Source organism: Grampus griseus (assembly GCF_964374135.1).
Source record: "Grampus griseus genome assembly, chromosome: 17".
NCBI classification, from domain to species: Eukaryota; Metazoa; Chordata; class Mammalia; order Artiodactyla; family Delphinidae; genus Grampus; species Grampus griseus.
The window spans coordinates 18,111,082-18,129,259 of record NC_139011.1 but is presented as its reverse complement, the minus strand read 5'-3'; the positions used below and the strand labels follow the sequence as shown (position 1 = coordinate 18,129,259).

General features: G+C 40.8%; 1 protein-coding gene across 1 annotated transcript in view; it reads right to left on the bottom strand.

Annotated features, from left to right (window-relative positions):
• Positions 1 to 18,178, bottom strand: part of SNTB1 (syntrophin beta 1) — a gene marked incomplete at its 5' end in the record, with an annotated part of 233,915 nt that overhangs the window by 95,126 nt on the left and 120,611 nt on the right. The gene's annotated exons all lie outside the window — the stretch shown is intronic.

Sequence of the window (18,178 nt, the reverse complement as noted above, 5' to 3'; positions counted from 1 at the left end):
GGATTTTAACAATATACTCACAACCTAGCTGCTGCTGGTGGGAAGTAAATTGAAATATCTACCCACTTGCTTAATCCTACTGCTAGGGTTAATTGTGAATTAGCATCAAAGACAACCAAACTGCACTCTTTAAGAATCCTGTCTGTGGCTCATTTCCCTACCACTTAATACTTGGACAAGTGTAGTGCAGGAGTGAGTTGGCCGAGGAGAGGGTAACAGTGGGGAGAGAGATGCACGAAAAGTGTTGTTTATTTATTTTTTTTGGCTGCATTATGCAGCTTGCAGGATCTTAGTTCTCCGACCAGGGATCGAACCTGGGTTCCCGGCAGTAGACGCACGGAGTCCTAACCACTGGACCACCAGGGGAATTCCCAAAAGTGTTATATTTAAGTCAAATACCAAAGTTTATGCCAGAACTCCAAAGGGATCACCTGAGATTCAGAGTGAGATCTACATACTGTAATTATGGTAAAAGGCAGAAATTCTAGACAAATCCTTTTAGTTTTTAAATTTTGTTTTGAAATACTTACAGATTTACATGGCATTGCAAAATTAAGACAGAGAGCTTCAGTATACCCTTTACCCAGTTTACTCCGAGGTTTCTATTTTACATAACTCTCCCCCCACTCACCCCTCACAGTCACAAATGCTGCCCTCCCCTCCACCATCCCAAGTCCCTGGCAACCATTAACCTGTTCTCCACATCTATAATTTTTAGACAGATAATTTTTATTGCAGAGAGAAAAGCATACATTTTATTTATTCATTCATGTATGTATACATGCAAATAAATAACATTTCTTCACTCATGTTTGCATTAGAAAGCTACAGGGATTGGGAAATTCAAAACTAAATGAAATGATCCATGTATCAATTTCCCTTCATCCCTCAATAATTATGCTAACATTAACTGAGTATTTACTATGTGTCAGGCAAAAATTTAAACCCTTTTATATTATTTTTTATAATTTTTGTAATATCCCTATGACTGATATTATTTACCTCATTTAACAGGATAAAAAAAAACACAAAAACTAAAGTTTGGAGGGACAAAGAAAGAACTGACTCAAGGCCACAACGTTGGTGATACTGGGATTCAACCCATGATGCTGAGGCTCAAAAGACCATGAATTTAAATACTGACTTACAATGCCTCTCCTTTTAGACTGGATGGCATCCAATAAGGGAGCATCCATTGTCTTCTACAGCTGTCTCAAGGCATCAGCACCAACAAATATGCCCAACAGTGTCCTACTTAGCTCCTAAATTTAAAATAACAGTTTTGCAGATCACCAGAAAATTAGAAGTCCCAGTGTAATCTGGCCTCATTTACATTTGAAACCAACATTTTAGAGTGAGTAAACCTTTTCTACCCGTAAACTTAAATGATAGAAAAAGAATTATTTAAAAAGTAGAATATCTCTAGGGGAGTTTTAGCAACAATTAGCAGATTCTTTTCGGTAAGAAATTTGCAAAACAAGTCTTCTCGCTAAGACTTCAAAGGTTTTATGTGATGAAACAGGGAATTTTTTAGGTGACATGTGTTCTTACCCAGAAGAAAATACTCTCATGCCTCTTAGGCACTTTTCAAAGAAATGGGTGGTCAATCTAGGGTGAGTTTTCCTTCCCTCCCAAAGTTCTCAGTAAAGTTGAGTAGCCAAACACAAACTAGGATTCTCCAAAAACATTACTGAGAGCTCAACTTGCTTTTCAAATTATTCTATCAATATCCATTATTCTAGGAATTTAAAACATGCAAATATTTCTCTTAGAATATTTTCCTTTGAAGACCTGGATTTTTTTTTCTTAATGACAGTTTGGGAAGCAGCCACTAGCCAGGTACCGCACACACACACACACACACACACACACGCGCGCGTACAAAAATGATGCCAGCAAGAAAGAAAGAAAGAATAATTTCTTTGTTGGGTTGCCAGCGTAACCAGAGGAAAGCTGGCCTATACACAGAGGTCCAGGCTAGTGAAGAGGAGGCCCATTTTCCCCAGATTTTGACAGCATTTATCATTACTATTAATTTTTAAGTAAGCTTTTAAAGCGTAACATATAGAAAAGTGCACAGATGGTAAATGTATTTTCACAAAGGGAACACATTCCTGTAACCACCACTCAGATGAAGAAACAGAATATTACAAGTATCCCAGACGTCACCTCACACTCCCTTTCCAGTTATTTTCCCCTCAAATAACCACCAGCAGAATTTCTGTCACCGTGGATGACTTGTTTCAGGCAAAATGGGTGAGGTTTTGTTTGCCTGTTTTCATTTGTTGTTGTTGTTGCCTGCACTGCAGGGGGGATCTTGGACTGTTTTTGAGGCAAAGTTTAAATACTAGGTCCTATGCCTGTTTAGTGGTGGTTCTCAAAGTGTGACCACAGGCCAGCAGCAGCAGAATCAGCTGGGAACTTATTAGAAATATAAATTCTCAACTCGTACCTGGACCCACTGAATTAGGAATTCTGGGAGTGAGGCCCAGCGATCCCCCTCCAGGTAACTCTGACACAATTTCAGTTTGAGAAGGGTGCTCTATGGGGTCCTACGAAAAAAGCATTGAGCTTGGTTGTTTGCCAGGGTCCCCAGTGGCTGAAGTGAACATGCTGAAAAGTGAACTGACCTCACCCCGCCCCACCAGTCTCAAAGAAGGAACAGAGGGGATACAGAATAGAGAGGCTTGTGGCTTTTTATAGTCAAAAAAAGAAGGCAGCAGAAGTTCTCCATCAAAAGTATTCTTCAGGAATCCCTGAGTAGTTTTCTTTTTCTTTTTTAATCATTTAATTAAATACAGATGTTTGGGGCTTCCCTGGTGGTGCAGTGGTTGGGGGTCCGCCTGCCGATGCAGGGGACCAGGGTTCGTGCCCCGGTCTGGGAGGATCCCGCGTGCCGCGGGGTGGCTGGGCCTGTGGGCCATGGCTGCTGGGCCTGCGCGTCCGGAGCCTGTGCTCCGCGACGGGAGAGGCCACGGCGGTGAGAGGGCCACGTACCGCAAAAACAAAAACAAAACAAAACAAAACAAAAAAATACAGATGTTTGGACCCCATCACAGACCTATTAAGAATTTCTAGAGGTTGAGGCCTGGGTAAATGCTTTACATGTTCCACAAATTATATAGATTAAGGATCATGGCAGGCCTTTCTGAGCTCAAGCTCAAACCACCCCCCAAAGAGCTATGCCCGTAGGGGATTGTCACCAGAAGGGCAACACAACAGAGGGCTCTTGGAAAGTGTATTAGTAATCCACTGCTGAGTAACAAATTTCCCCAGAATTAAGTGGCTTAAGACTCCAAACTTTTGGGACTTCCCTGGCAGTCCAGTGGTTAAGACTTTGCCTTCCAATGCAGGGGGTGTGGGTTTCATCCCTGGTCTGGGAGCTAAGATCCCACATGCCTCGGGGCCAAAAAACCAAAACATAAAACAGAAGCAATACTATAACAAATACAATAAAAGACTTTAAAAAATAGTCCACATCAAAAAAAAAAAAAACTCCACACTTTTGTTATCTCACAAAAGTTGCTTGAGTGTCTTCATGACGTGGTAGCTGGTTTCCCCCAGAGAGCAAGAAGAAACTACTATTCCTTTTATCACCTGGTTTCCAAAGTCATATACCATCAGTTCTGTTTCATTCTTTCTTTTTTTTCTTTTTGATTTGAATTTTATTTTATTTATTTATTTTTATACAGCAGGTTCTTATTAGTTATCTATTTTATACATATTAGTGTATATATGTCTGATTCATTCTTTGTGTTGGAAGTAAGGCACTAAGTCCAACGCACACTCACGAGGAAGAGTTAGGCTTCACTTCTTAAAGGGAAGAGAATCAAAGGATTTGGGGACATATCTTAAAACCACCACAGACAGGCCTTGGATGAAGTAAGGCTCTGGAGAGTCTGTCCTGAATGTAAAGGGCGAGTGTTCGGGGTTGTGAATCAACAGCCTAGGAAGGGCTTACAGATCTGAGTGAAGAGGGAGACCATTCTTTCTGACAAAGCTGCAGCTCTGTCAGCTTTATAGATTCTGTAAAGAGACAGAACGTGACTCAAGAGAGGGGTCAGTGTCAACAGGGCGATGAGAAAGAGCCTTTCACTGACAGCATACGGGAGCAGCATGAAATCACCAAAAAATGATAGTGGGTGAAGAATTGTTGGCTTGTCTGGCACAGAAATGATGTCAATTATTTGTGCAATGAATAAATGAAAGAATTCAGTGATCCACATTCACTCCTCCCTAAACCCAAAGGGGAAGGAGGAAGAAGAGTACAACCTTTCCTTTTAATACCAATGTACTCTACACGCTAAAGCAAACAAGTAGCTGGCAGCACGAAAGTCCCCAGAACTTCCGAGAGACAACTCAAGATTCTGGTCAAGGTCATGGAGTGACTATGCATATATATGGTTACTTGTCACACTACCTAGCACAAATCTCAAACACACACACTTTGGCTTAATTTGTCATTTAATATTATTTTGCCAAAATGTAAATGTACCAGGTGCAATGCATGTCTTGGAGTATAAGGAGAGAAAGAAATCCTATTCCTGGGCTGGCTGTGCAGTAGTTTTTTCAGTAGCCCATTTTTAAAGAAAACAATTCAAACCCACATGTGTCAGGAAGTAGTTGTTAAGCATATAGATTTTGGGGTTCAGGCTGACTTTAAACTTGTTGGCTGTGAGCCAAATTCCTTAACCTCCCTAAGCTTCAATTTTCTTATCCGTAAGATGGCTCAATCTTGCCTCTCAAGATCATTGAAAAGACGAAAATGAGATAACATATGCATGGGATATCACAGTGCCAAGCTAATCTTGATCAATTCTGGTTTGTATTCTGGTTTACAATGAAGAGTCTTCCCAATTTGCGTACAAGAGGATGGTAGTGGTCCCATGAGGCGAGGAAGAGTCCTCCAGGGGCCCTGAGACTCTTTTTCAGAGTACTTGGACTTGAAAAATGCAAGCCCCAGGAGAAACTAAAAAGTTATACAAGGGCTATTTCTAACATCTTGGGATGGAAAAAAAATAACTTTGGGGAGAGATGCATGAGTTTCTTGAGAGATACTGGAAGATTTGGGGCAAACCTGATTCTACATTATCCCTTATCCCAACTTCCTAATTTGTTCCACCTAAAAGGACTTTATGAGGTTTATGTTGAGTTTTAGCCATAACTAGAGCTACAACTATCTGTTGAAGTCCTTTTGCTTTCTGAACTGCCTGAGCTAACGAGTGACTCTGGGGGTGAAAAGAGATGTGGAATGGTTTCATCTTACTGAAGTATTTTGCTGACAACCTACCCCAAAAGAACCATTTTGTAGGGTCAAATATTTCAGGTAACTCATTCTTTAAAAAGGCACTTTCAACTCTGATAATTACCTCATCCATTTTTAAAGGAGAGATAAAGATGAGGAAATAAAGTAGGAAGAGGGGAGGCGGCCGGGGTGGGGGGAGAAAGAAAAGAAAAACTCAGGGGTGGAAAAATAACTAGGTGGTGTGTAAAAATGGCACTGTGGTTGGGTGGCTGAAGTCATGAGAGTCAGAGAACCAAAAAATGTCTGATACAATGGAAGTGAAAAATGCACAGGGCAGACAGTGAGAGCAGTATCATACCATTAATGTAAAAATGATCCATATAAATGTTTGTAAATGTGGAGACTATGCCTGGAGAGGTGTACAGGTAGGTTCAGTTAGGAGGGAAATGGAGTGACAGGACAAGATAAGAAGGGAAACTTTCTCTTTTTTAAAAAATTTAAAAAAAATTTTATTTCCAAAAAAATAGTTCTATGCTAGACTTTACATATGGAGACATAAACATATACACATTTAATAACAGAAGAGGTACAATAGTCCCCCAAAGCCAGGTTCTGTAATCGAAGCCATATCTTCACAATAGAGATAGCACCAAACTATGTTTGCAAGCCACATAAAAACACAGCCACATTATAAAAACTGTCTTATTGGCCCGCCTAAATACAAATGCCAACAAGCAACTGAGAACACAATCAATCCTTGCAGAATGTTAGAACCAAAATGAATCAGCAAACCCACTCACTTAAGAAGGGAAACTTTCACAGTATAACTCTGTATTTTCTGAATTTTGTTCCATGTGTACCCACTGTGTATTCACTGTATTTGAACAGAAGAGGAGGAGGGGGGAGGGGAGGGGAGGGGGAGGAGCCAGACTGGCCTGTTGGTTAAAACAACATTGTCCCAAAGCCCAAGCTCTGTCATTTATAAACTATGCTTCCTATGGACATCTGTGGTTCTGTCTGCCCAGTTTCTACTCCCCCCCTTTCTGGTAACAGGCTTTACCTCCATTCTCAGTCTATGTGATTTGGGGGCTTGATGGGTTAAAGGTTGTAGGTGTGATGCAATTTGGCCAAGGAGAGCCAGGCCCAGGATTTCTTCAGGAGTCGTCGTTAAGATGATGTTTTTCTCTCATCATATATACAGAGGGAACAGTTATAATCATGGATCTGCTGATGGCCATCTGGCCATCAAGAGGGGTGGTCTGCCTGCAGATGAAGCCAATACAGAGGAAAGCAGAGCTAAAAGATGAGAGACCTGGATCCAGCCGTACCTGACACTCAGCATATCCTTGTATTTTCTTCCATGTTCCCCTTCTGCAGAAGCCAGTTTGAGCTGTGTAATTTTCAAACACAACTACAAGTCCTGAATCATACACAGATCGCAAATAGGTCACAGTTTCTATGAGCCTTGAGTTTCTTTATTCCTATCAAACAGGGATGATGATGATGATGATGAAAGTGATAATGATCATTATAATGAAAGTGATAATAATAGCCTTCATGGGGTTATTACTAAGGAACCAAATGAGATAATAACTGTGAATGTGCTTCGTGACTGGTAAATCCTGATGTTAGCAGTTGTCATTTAAGCTTTGGGCATTTTAAGACTGTGTTGTTGTCTCAGTTACTGGAAAAAGAAACTATATTAGTGGACGCAATGCTTTTATATTATCTGGACCCATGGGCACATATAAGCAAGTCAGCTCTCTCTTAGCTACACTATTAGTAAAGAGACAGTCATGCCTATTAAAACAGAAAATGCCAGTAAATCTCTTGGGTTACAAAATGGAGTTGGGAACATGCAGCGATGTCTTTACCCATGCACACAGAAAATATGCTGTGAGTACTGGTGAGTCTTCCAGACACTCAATGTGTGTTGGGTGCTGCAGAGAAAAGTAGAATGCATGGTCCCTGCACCCAAGAAGCTCACCATGTGTAGATGGTTGCATAGTATCTCCCCCAATTCATGCCTATCCAGAAACTCAAATGTGACTGATTTGAAAATAGAATCTTTGCAGAAGTAATGAAAGTAAGGATGATAATGAGATGCTTATTTTATTCATCTAACCACTGGATTAGGATGGGTCCTAAATCCAATGAGAGTCTCAGTAGAAGAGACAGAAAAGATACACAGAGACACAGAGACGAAGGCCTGGTGACGATGCAAGCAGAGACTGGAGTCAAGCATCGCAAGGCCAAGGAACGCCAAGGATGGCCTGGAACGGTTTCTCCCTCACAGCCTCGGGAAGGGACCAACCCCGCCAATTCCTTGATTTCACACTTCTGGCCTCCAAAACTGAGAGAGAATATATAAAATTCTTTTCTTTTAAGCTTTCAGTCTGTGCTCATTTTGTCACTGCAGTCCTAGAAAACTAATAAACCGTGGAACTATCTTCCTGTGCATAGCTGACCTGGGACTGCACTAATGTTTAAAATATATGATGCTTAGAGCCAAGACAGATTTTTCATGACATCATGTGAATCACTCCATCCACCCAGGCCTGTAGTTGGAGTCACCCCCTTGAACTTCCTGGTTTCCCTTTTTCATTTAAGTAGTTTGAGTTGAGTGTCTGTCACTTTCAAAGAAAAGAGTCCTTAACTATTTTTTCTTCCTGTCTTCAAGATGGTCTTCATAAAATATTTAAAGTTATTTTTTCCTGGGTTTCTATTACTATTTATGTTTATGTTATTTACTTGCTACTTGTTACATTTATATACATGCACATCTTCTTGTAAATGAATAATGTTTTGAAATTTAAGAAATTGAAATTATTATAGAGAAACTTGGAAAAATCAGCTGCTATCCTCTGTTCAGTTAAAACACAGTATTTTACCGTGGTTTTATCTTGTATAGCTCAGTGTTTTATTACAAAGCAAACACCCATTTAACCACTACCAGAACAAGAAACAGAATATCGCCAGCACCCTATATATATGTGAATGCTGAAAGGAACCTGTAAGATGCAGACCACTTAAAGCTGTGGCAATCCTGCTTCCATTCCAACACATGTTGGTATTAAAAAATCTTCTCCTTGGCAAAACAATCTTACTCCCTACTCACATTCAATTCTACAACCCGAAAAAAAAGGGAAGCCTTCTAAAATGAGACGCATAGATAAAGCACCCGGAAGATACTGGCTCACAGTAGGTCTACACGCAGTAAACAGACTGAGGGGCTTCCACTTCCTCCTTGGTGAAAAAAAAAAAAAAACCTAGACAACTTCTTTGAGAGCTGATGATTTCTACATTTCTGGAACTGGGGGAGGAGGAGGGAGGGAGGGAGGGAAGGAGCAATAAAGTCAGGCTGGCTGATTGGAGCTATTTTCAGCAGGCCAGTCTTTTCTAACTCCTGTTTTGTTCCCCAGTTGAACTGACCACTGCTTGATGAATTGTGTTTATCTTTATTCAGCGATAAAGTTCTCTTTTAATTCCCTACTGAATAGAAATATTTAGGGCAATGCCACAGCTGTGTTTATTCTCACACTCCACCACAGTTATGTAAATACTGCCTATGGAACTATTTCTGATAAAGGCCCATACCAACCCCGAGGAATTATATGCTCGCTCTAGATGTCTGCCAAGATGAGCCGTTTCCATGCAGCCTGGCAAGGCCTATGAATGATATCACAGCTTCTCAGAGATCATTTGGCAAACCTCACACCAAAAGAGTCATTTTCTTCCCCTCTCACTCTCTCAAAGGCTCTCACAGAGCCAGATAATATTTCCCAGCATCCTCTACTTCCCCTGTTTAGAAACACAAGGCTGACACACAAAACTGAAGCCTCCTAACACAGTATTAATAAATAAAACATAACTTGCAACCTGGCAACGAAGGTTTCAAGTGACCTTTCCCCTCCAATGTGAGGCTGGAGAAAACACAGACGAAGGTGGTGAGTAGGAAGGTGGCCCATGGACTTGCAGAACTACAGGGAATCAAGGGGAACGCAAACCACATGGTTGTTTACTGTTCCACAAATCTGTGACTCTGGTGGTTGATACAAAATTTCCCGACAAATACATGGCAGACCTTTAAAAGTGGCTACCTCTAGATAGTGGAATTCCGAGGCATTTTTATTTCTACTTTTCTGCTTTTCTACAATTTCTCATCTTTTTGCAATGTAATCAGAAAAAAAATACTAGAAAAAAAGTTGAAGACAGTGAATGCTTGCATACCTTCTGCGATATGTCGTTAGTGAAACAATTCACTAGAAAAAAGATAGTCTTCTGTGAAAAAGACAACACTAAAGAAAGAGGTAAAATATGGCAGTAATAATATTCAAAAGGAGGATGAGGATTTGTCCTGTGGGATGTAAACTCCACCACCAAACGAGTTCACTGTCCTCCTTTTATCCTTATCACCGTCCTATGAGGGGAATGGTATTAATGTGTCTACAGCACAGATGAGAAGATTGTGCCTCAGAGGGGCTAGGCTTGTCCAATCTCCCAGTTAGTAAGAGGCAAAGCTAGAACTGGAACCCAGGTTCACCTAACTGCAAGGCTTGTGTCTCAGTCATTACGTTCCATTTAGCAGGACGTTTGTAAAGCATGGTCTGTTGCTTAAAAGAGTAGATAAGAATTTTCACGCTTTGCTCAATATCTTTTGAACACCCTTCCTGTGTATTTGGAAAGTTTTCCAAACTCTGAGTTGAGCTTCCCCAAAGCAGAAGCCAGAATTCCAGTTCTCAGCCCTCCTCACCGCTAGGGCACCGAGCCACTCACTCAAAATGGCAATTCTGAAGGAGGCAATGTGAGAAAGTAGGTGAGTACAGGGTCCATCCTTTGGCACGTATAGTGGTGGAGGCACCCTGCTCTTGATGGCAGTAGTGGTAGAGCTCGGCCAGTGCCAGCTGTCACAGGAGCAAGCTGAGGCAGCTGTGTGGGCTGTGGATGGTTGTTAAGCGATGGCAACGGTGGCATTTCTTCTAGAACAGCCTTCACCATGTGGTTGGATGTTGAACTTCCTAGCCTGGCTATCTGAACTCCGGGAGATATGCGAGCACCCTAATATCCTCAGCCAGAGTTGATTCTGTTGCTTAAAACTACACTCCCCAGCTAAGAATGGAGATTTGGGAATATGGCTGCCATGATGGGAGCTGACGAGATCATCTAAGGAATGTGTCAAGTGTGAGCAGAAGCCAGAAAAAGGTGTTCTGCTGTTTTTTCACAAAACCCCATTTCAAAAACAGGTCATGCATGATACAGTGTTCTGCTCAGCTCTGAGGGAACCTGACAATATCTCTCACGTTGGCTCGTTTCAGTGTTTCACCAATACATAAATTTACACAATATGTGAAGAATTTCAGCACTTCGGTCTCTCCTACGGGAGCGATATCGTTATCAAAGTTTTGGAAGAGGAGACAGCTAATGTCAAACTAGAGAGAACATTCTGTTCTTCTACCCCACACTTCCTCTGTACCTCACAAAATATTCTGTGGTTTGACCTTACTCAACTGGAGTTTTCTTTTTTTAAAGCCATGTAAACATACAAGGTGCAATGCAGGTCAGATAAATATACATTTGTCTCTAGAATCTTAGTACAATATACTGACAAAATAAACAATCCACCCCATGGTTCACTCCAGAGCATAGCATTGGAAGCCTAAAGACCTATTTCTGCTTCTGTGTAATCAGATTATTTGGGCTAAGGTTGCCAGATTTCACATATAACAATATAAGCTGCCCAGTCAAATTTGATTTTCAGATAAACAATGAATAATTTTTTACTCTAAGTATGTCCCGCACAATATCTAGTGGTGGAAATCGTATGAAGTACATGGATTAGAAATGTATAGAAAACAAAACTGATAGGACTTCATGATGGATTAGCTATGAGGAGTGAGGAAAAGGGAAGAGTCTAGGATGCCTAGTTTTCTGGCTTGTACAACTGAATGAATGACAGTGCCAATCACCAAGACAAAAAAAAAACAAAGTCCAGATTTGACAAGAAACATTATAAATGCTCCATCTTCATTTAGGTGTCTTGTAATAACTTCATACTTGTAGAATATACATATACCAGCTACTCTCCAAGAGTATTCTGTGGTTACTCTGTCTTCACAGCATCAGCATCCTCCCAATAATCCAGGTTGGGTGACCCAATCCTTGATGCCTCCTGTCTTTTTTTTCCTGGTGCTCATTCAGTCTCCAAGTGTTATCAATATTATCTCCCTTTCAGAAAAGCTAGCCAGACTGTAAGTTACCAAATTTTCATAGTGGAGCTGGAGCAATATCTCAGGTGGGATATAAGTTCTACTTTCTAGGTCAACTTTGATTAAAAAGTAGTGGTTTCCTGAAATGATGTCTTGTGAAGGAGCCAGAGGTCTCATTCTAGGCTCAATGAGGTGAAGTAACATAATCATACATTGCTGTCTGCCATGGGCATGGCAGTGAGGATTGACAGCACTCATGCTATCTGTTTGATATTTCTAGAAATATCTAGAAAGCATTTTGACATGTAGCTCCTTATTGCCCTACCCTTGGAGAGGGTTCTCATTTTTAGTCATCTGATAATTTCTTTCAAGATTTATCCTTTTATAGTTTATCTCCCCCATCAGACTATAAATTCCTTGAGGGTATGACATATAGCAGAATTATCTTCATTTCACCCCCACTGTCTGGCACATGGAGGAGGGTATTCCATAAGTATTGGTTGGGCTAAGTGAATGGATGGCTCTGTCTACTAGTAAAAGATTGTCTCATCTCTATAGTAACTCCCTTTCCAGATAAAGTTCTATCACTGCCTGCACTGACATTTTTATTTTTTCCCTTACTAGAAATTAACCTTTTTAGTCTTGAAGAATGGAATTTAATTCTATGGTACAAAGTATCTTCAGTTCTAAGTCATAAGCTTGGTACATTAAATAAAATCAAACATGTTTTAATGTCCCACGAGAAGGCTAGTTTACATGGGTGAAGTGCAATAGCATTCAGCTCAGAAATATTTATTGTATTTTATTTCATATTATAATGTTTATCACACAATTTGCCATAGATGATTTTCTTGGGCTAAAATAATCAATTTGTGATCTTGTGAGACTTACCCGGATTAGATGTAAAAGCAGGCAGGCTTGCAAATGTGTAAAACAGGGTAAAATGATGACACAGAATTGAAGCAACGAGGAATGCTAATTCAAAGTGCTTATCTCTGAGAGAGAAGAATAGAAGTGGATGTCATCCAACTCTTCTATGTCAGAGTTTCATGTGAAAAAGTAAGACTTATTGGTCTGCCTCATTTACAAAATTGTGAGATGCCTTTTTCATTTATTTCCTTATCATTTTCTGAGTGTCTGGTACCTATTAGACATGGCATTAGGCACATGAGGAGAAGGGCAACTCAACACGGATATGGTTCCTGTAATCACTAAGATTACTGTCTAGCAATCTTGGACAAACATACACACTTTCTTAAGTTTTCAAATATCACAAGAAATTCCTAACACAAGAGAAGAGTTTGTATCTGTTCAAGGAGCAGAGAATCTTTTGTTAAATTCTCTATAAATTACTTAAGCAATAATTAACCATGTGAAACTGGCAGCTGCTTACATAGAGAACAGTACTTCACTAGCACCAAAATATCACTCATCCATTTAGTTTTAATTTTGACTAAGTCTTTCAAGGAGGGAGGAGAAGAAAAGGGGAGAATATAAGGGCAAAAGCACTACTGTATGTCTATGACCCCTATATAAATAAAGATGTGTTAGCTACGGAAGGCAGCACCTTAAACCATTAATAGACGTGAACCCTTCAACAAAGATTATTAATAGCCACCAGCCAGCAGAGAAGAGGGCCCCGAGAGAATGACGAAGAGGAGACATAAACTGGATGGGACAAGAAAAATTTGAAGAAGTTCTACCACCTGAAAGGACTAGAGCTGCCAGGGAATTTGGATTCAGGAAGTGGAAAAGACCATTGGCAATTTTCGTTAGCATGAGAGAACTAGATAAAGATAAAGAAAGGCAGAAACCAAAATTATCGTAGTTTAATGTATGAATGAATGAGTGATCAAAGACAGAATTAGCAATACAGAAGGAAGTTAGAGGTCATTTAAGCCAACCACTAGTTTTAAAGATTAAAAAAAAAACAACAAAACCCTAACTTCTGGAAGAGGAGAAGTGATTTAGCCAAGGTCACACTTACAGGCAGTAGTATCAATATTACTGAGCCTCGAATCCAACTTCTTTTTATTATAAAAATTTATTTATTTTTGGCCGCATTGGGTCTTCGTTGCTGCATGTGGGCTTTCTCTAGTTACGGCGAGCGGGTGCTACCCTTTGTTGCGGTGCGCGGGTTTCTCATTGCGGTGGCTTCTCTTGTTGTGGAGCACGGGCTCTAGGCACACGGGCTTCAGTAGTTGTGGCGCACGGGCTTAGTTGCTCTGTAGCATGCGGGCTCTTCCCCGACCAGGGCTCGAACCTGTGTCTCCTGCATTGGCAGGCAGGTTCTTAACCACTGCGCCACCAGGGAAGTCCCTAGAATCCAACTTCTTAACAACCATGTTAAGTTCCAAGTTCAGAGAATAGGGAAAGAATGGAGAACTCATGGTGTGCTGGAGCCAAACAACTTTCTCTACCATTTTCCAGAGGGTTGATCCTGAATTTGAGGCTAGTAGCTCTTTCTGTGTTTGAAACACTCACTATAGTATTTTGTAGATATTTCACTGTCAAGGTATTTATGGAAATGACAGCTTCATAATTATTTTCTCTGTGAAGGCTTTGCTCAAAGACACTTTCACCTCTTTTGTAGATAGCAATCATCATTTTCATTACATGAAGGATTTAAACAAGCACGAACAAATGAATCAGCTACCCACAAAATTGCTATTTAAAAAAATCTATATCTGAACTATCTAGACAAGTTTTAAATTGTCATGCAATTCTGTACTGGTTGCAAGAGAGGGTGAAAATCAGAATAATGCAAATGATCATCCTGAGTTTCAAAAGGTCACGCTACACGAAATTCAATCTTCCTCATTCTTATAGTAAATGCCAAGGTGTGAAACAAGTTGGAAAGAGAGTCAGTTTCTCTGTGAAGCAGCAAGGCTGTGGGTTAGATTTGTTTGATTTTGTTTTGACTTCATTTGCTTTTTTTTTTTTTTAAAGAAAATATATGTTAAAATAGTGGAACTGGAAAATTGTTACAAATGAAGGAATTAACTCAAAGCTCTCTACTTCTTGGCATGGGAGTGCATGGGGTAGGGGAGGTGCCGGGGACTGGGGTGGGTGACAGTGGGAGGGGGCAGGCCTTGGAGGGGAGAAAAGAATGCAGTGACTTCTATGGCTGCTGCCAGGGAGACCTGCCTCTGCCTCAAGGCATTCCAAACATTTGTTCCCTCCAGATGTTCAAGGCAACTGATTAAACTTTATATCCAGCTTTGTACCCTCGGGCAATCTGCATGAGGACTGCTTATCAATTAGCCCAGACTGCTTTTACCGAGACTTCAATATACTTCCTCCAAAAAAAGAAACCGAAAGAAGACAGATTTGAGGCTGGCGCAAGTACATATAACCTTAATCATGTTTGAATCATTCATTCAAAAAGATTTATTGAAGGTCTGCTCTCTGCCAGGTAGTCTGCTAGGTGCTAGGGACACTGAGTCTGACAATATGGCCATGGCTTTCGAGGAGCTTATTGTCTGCAGGGACTGAAAGGTGAGGGGGGAGTGGGTAGTGGCAGACAAAGAACTCAATGACTGGGCTTCCCTGGTGGCACAGTGGTTGGAGAATCTGCCTGCCAATGCGGGAGACACGGGTTCAATCCCTGGTCCGGGAAGATCCCACATGCTGGGGAACAACTAAGCCCGTGCGCCACAACTACTAAAGACGCGTGCTGCAACTACTGAAGCCTGCGCACCTACAGCCTGTGCTCTGCAGCAAGAGAAGCCACCACAATGAGAAGCCCGCGCACCGCAACAAAGAGTAACCCCCACTGGCCGCAGCTAGAGAAAGCCCGCACGCAGCAAAGAAGACCCAACACAGCCAAAATAAATAAATAAATTAATTAATTAAAAAAAAAAAAAGAACTCAATGACTGCCCTCCAGGAAAGGCCACATAGCACACTGGTTAGAATATCGTTGATGGAGTCAGTTGGCTAGCCCAGGGAAGAGTATCCCAAGGAGAGGGGCAGCCTGAGCAAAGGACAGTAGAGGAAATCCACACTGCACGTTATGGAAACTCTGTGTGGGTCTTGGCTTAGACGAAGTGTAGGGGAAATGTGGGCAAGAAAGTGAAGGGACAAACAGGGGAGAGAGGCTGAAGGGGACCCACTGACAGAATTTCATTTCAGCAAGTGACATGACCAAGCTGTATTTTAGGGAGATCATGCTGGGGAGATGGGACTGGAGGGGAGAGACACCTGCTAGGACATCTCTGCAGTTATGGGGGTACCAGCAGTAGAAATGCAGAGGAGAGAACAATTTACATACTAAAGGTTAAACTACAGCAGAGTGGAAGAGCATTCTATCCTGACCATTTGATTTATGAATTAATACTTGTATCTTTGGAGAAATGGGTCCACCAAACCATACATGGATACAGAAGTCTGCTAGGCATGGTGGGGCACGGTGGGATACAAAGATAAGCTGGATGTAGTCCATTTACAGCCTAGTGAGGGTGGTGGCAGAGCATATGGCAGAACAGGTATGCCATTAAAGAAGCATAGGTTATCCAAGGAAAGCTGCTAGATGGCAAGGATCAGGAAATACTTCTGGAAGACAAAGGCATTTGAGATGGGGCTTATGGAGTAAGTGGATTTTGACAGGTGGAGAATGGATGGAGGGCATTCCAGTCTGCGGGACAGGGGGACCACGACCAGGGACAGAGAGGCGCAGAAGCGGAGGATATTCTCAAACAGCAAATAGTCCAGTTCATTGGAAACTCTTTCTATAACTGCATTTCTTTTTAAACAGCGTTAGAGTTATAATTGACATACAATAAACTGCACATAATTTTTTTTAAATTTTTTTTTGCGGTACGTGGGCCTCTCACTGTTGTGGCCTCTCCCATTGCGGAGCACAGGCTCCGGACGCGCAGGCTCAGCGGCCATGGCTCATGGGCCCAGCCGCTCCGCAGCATGTGGGATCTTCCCAGACCGGGGCACGAACCCGTGTCCCCTGCATCAGCAGGCGGACTCTCAACCACTGCGCCACCAGGGAAGCCCCATAAACTGCACATAATTTTCAGTGTACAAGATTTAGACACATGTATACCCTCCATGACTCTTCTTCCCTCCATTTCTCTTACTATAGCTTAGTTTGCATTATGTAGGATTTTAATAAATGGAATCATACAGTATATATTCCTTTTTATCTGACTTCTACACAGCACAATTATTTTGAGATTCATACAATGTTGTAGCACATGCCAATAGTTCATTCCCTTTTATTGCCAAGCAGTAATCCATTGTATGAATATACCACTGTTTGTTTATCCACCACCTTTTGATCGACATGTGGGTTGTTTGTAGTTTTTGGTTATTACAAATAATGCTGCTATGAACAACTGTGTTTTTTTATGGACACATGCTTTCATTTCTCTTGGGTAAACAGCTAGGAGTGAAATTGCTGGTTCATATGATAGACGTGTGTTTAACATTTTAAGGAATTGACAAACTGCATTTCAAAGTGCTTGTTAACAATTTTTCATTTCCAATCAGCAGTGTATGGAGGTTCCAATTCCTTCAAACCCTTGTCAACACTTGGTATGATCAGTCTTTTCAGTTTTAGCCAGATTAATGTGCGTAGTGTTATTTCGTTTGTGGTTTTAATTTGCACGTCTGTAATGACTAATGATGTAGAACATCTTTTTATGTGCTTACTTCCTATCCATCTATCTTCTATGGTGAAGTGTCTGTATACATTTTTGCTCTTAAAAAACTGCATTATTCCTTTTTTTATTATTAAATTTAGAGAGTTTTTAATACATTGTTCTGGATACAAGTTCTTTATCAAGTATTACTCTGCAAATATTTTCTTGTGTTTTCATTCTCTTACGAATAGGTTTTTAATTTGAATGAAATCCGATTTACCAGTCTTTATGGATTGCACTCTTGGTGCCATATATAGGACCTTTGCCCAACCCAAATTCACAAAAGTCTTCCCTTATTTTGTTAGAAGTTCTATAGTTTTAAGTTTTACATTTAAGTTGATGATACATTTGAACTAATTTTATATACTGTGTAAGGTACGGAGTGGTTTTCTTCGCAGTTGGACATGCCATTTTTACAGCACCACTCACTAAAAAGACTATCCTTTCTCCATTACTTTTGCATTTCTCTTGAAAATCAGTTGTTCATCTATGTATGAGTCTTTTTATGGACCCCTATTATTTTCCATTGATCAAGTCATCTATCTTGAAGTTAGTACCCCACTGTTTTGATCATGTAACTTTATAAAAATGCTTGAAAGAGGTGGTGTTAGTCGTCTCACTTTGTTTTCTTTGAAACTGCTTGGCTATTCTGGGTCCTTTGCATTTCCATACGAATTTTTTAATCAGTTTGTCAATTTCTATAGAAAACCCTGCTGAGATTTTGATTAGTATGGTATTGTATGGTATACAGCAAATAACTTTGAAAGGAACCAATTATAGGACTTGGGTATGACCCATGCTTTTAATACTCCCTCCTTTGTTCTCGTGCCTGCCAACACCATCACTCATTTTGCATCCTGGACAGCTAGAGGAAATAAGGAACTCAAGTCACATGATTTTACTAATTGTAAGCAGCCCTTAGGCTTAGACTTAGGGGCAGAAGTTGAAACTCTAGAGGGAAATATTTTATGCTAATGAGCTTCCCTGTTTCACACTGTTATTCTATTGCCATAACCATAACAGAAAGTTGGCTCTACTTCAGATGGGAGAAAACAAAGCCTCAAATGGTTCCAC